The sequence below is a fragment of the Triticum dicoccoides genome, chromosome 2A, assembly GCF_002162155.2.
Source record: "Triticum dicoccoides isolate Atlit2015 ecotype Zavitan chromosome 2A, WEW_v2.0, whole genome shotgun sequence".
NCBI lineage: Eukaryota > Viridiplantae > Streptophyta > Magnoliopsida > Poales > Poaceae > Triticum > Triticum dicoccoides.
Window position 1 is genome coordinate 31,499,106 of NC_041382.1, and position 2,208 is coordinate 31,501,313.

Consider the following 2,208-nt stretch of genomic DNA (forward strand, 5'->3'; position numbering starts at 1 on the left):
GCGCTTCTAAAGCAAAAATGAAATGGGTGGGAGAAAGCAAAAACAAAAGCCCGTCGTTTTTAGTTTGCTTTTGTACAAAAATGGTTCTTCCTGGAAAAAAGGCAACAACTTCTATGGATTTATTTAAGCAAACCTAGTGATACCATTAAGCAATTTGTGATATGTTGTGTCATTAACAGACCTACTAGGCTCTTCATATTCATTTTTAATGTAATCACTCGAAAAAATGTAGGCAAGTTCTGAGTTTTTTTAGGCAATTTCAAATGCAAAATCAGGTAATCAAGAACAGTTGATCCCCCTAGATAGTACGGAACTAAGCCCCGGAACAGGATGTGAAAATTACCGGAGAGTACATGGTGATGGTTTCCTTTTCTTGGGCATTTCTTTGATAGCTTGAGATTTTTGTAGGTGACTCCTGAGAAAAATATAAAATGAAATGAAAACACAAAGGGTGTGTGGGGTTCCGTAGCAAAAAAATAGCTACGGGGCTCCTCGCCCCCCAACAACCAAAATAACGAAGCGAAAAAAGTGCTCGTAGACAAATAGCTAATAATAGTGTTGGGTGCATCTCAAACACACGACGATGAACCAAGCCCCACATATAAGAGAAAACAAGGAGATGGAAAATTTTGCATCATTTTTTAGGCACCTACAAAATAAGACAAACTGGCTAGGCAAGTTTTTGGATGCTTGACAACCAAAAGGCAGGACTTTCTTGACAACTACGTGGGACTTGCTATGGGTTTATCTATGACTTGCCTATTGTTTGGACAAAAATATTTATGAATTCTCTGTTTACACACGCGTAAAATGCCTAACACCCAAAAACCTTCCTACCCCAATAGTTTTTAAGTTGCTTGATCTCTCTCTCTCTCTCTCTCTGTGTGTCAATTGCTTGGTCTAGCTGTGTGAAGTTGCCTAGCCCTCGATATGTGTGTGTTTTCTGAACTATAAAGAGACTACATTTTGAGGACAAAGTTCTGCATCATTTTGAGGCAAATAGTACGTACACAAAAATGGTTAGGCAAGTTTAAACACATGATGAAAGTTCATGTCAACCTAGCGACATATTTGTATAAAAAACCAAGCATGGACTGCCTATCATTTTCTGAAGAAAAAAACTACTTCCAGCAACTCACACAAGCATATGTAGCAACAGTCTACTCTGTGTTGGGCAATTTTCCGCACTTTCTCAAGGCAGTCCAACTCGTGTACTCTGCTTATCAGTTTCCCAAATTACATATACACGAGCAATCGAGCATGCAACTCATGCCCCTTTGCTAGGCAACTTCCGGCTCGAGCCCTCCCAAAAATTGCCCGTTGTCAAAAACCTGATGATGATGCTATCGCCATCAAAACCCATTCCCCCTCCCTCTCATCCCATGCATATCGACCTCATCTCATGCAAAATCAGTGTTAGCAGTAAGCAACTCTTGTGTGTTTGAGGCAACTCCTCTTTTCTTGCTGAAACAAAAAAGTTGGATAGCTTTATGAGTACCTAGAAGTGGACCTTGAAGCTTCTTGCTTGGGCGTGTGCACAAAACCTCAAAAATGTTGCTTTGACATCCTTTTAAAATTTAGTAAGGCCCTGCAAACAAAACAAACAATTTGTTTAGGCTAGAATATCTACGAAACCATATTTACAAAACTCAGTTGATTCTTTTAGAGTAAACTTAGGTGATTTAGGAAAATATTTTTTTATATGTAGACAACTTATTCTATGGAAATAAAAAAATTGTGCAAACAAAATCACTTTTTTGCTAAAAAAATATATATCTCTGGCAACTCGCGCCAGCCTTTTTAGCAACTACATAACATGTGTTGGGCAAGTTTTGGGCGAAATAAAACCCAGCATTTCAGGGGTGGATCTTTTGGGCAACTCACGCTAGCATCTCTAGCAACTAATTATCATACATTGGGCAAGTTTCGGACACCCTCGGGTCGAGTCATCGACGATTCCAGCCCCTGCATCTCGGGAGCGGATCTTTTGGGCAACTCATGCCAGCATCTCTAGCAACTAACTATCATGAGTTGGGCAAGTTTTGGACTCTTTCGGCTCGAGTCATCGGCGATTCAAGCCCTCACATCTCGGGAGCGGATATTTGGGGCAACTCACGCCGGCGTCTATAGCAACTAACTATGATGCGTATGGCAAGTTTTGGACACTCTCGCTCGAGTCATCGATGATTCCGACCCCCGCATCTCGGG

General features: G+C 40.9%; 1 long non-coding RNA gene across 2 annotated transcripts in view; it reads right to left on the minus strand.

The window, feature by feature from the left end:
- Positions 1–2,208, minus strand: part of LOC119352949 — an 8,703-nt gene that overhangs the window by 3,547 nt on the left and 2,948 nt on the right. For both annotated transcript variants that reach the window (XR_005170278.1, XR_005170277.1), the window contains exons 2-3: positions 1,499–1,588; positions 344–415 (exon numbers count right to left, since the gene is read on the minus strand). This is a non-coding gene — a long non-coding RNA (uncharacterized LOC119352949). The remainder of the gene's footprint in view (positions 1–343; positions 416–1,498; positions 1,589–2,208) is intronic.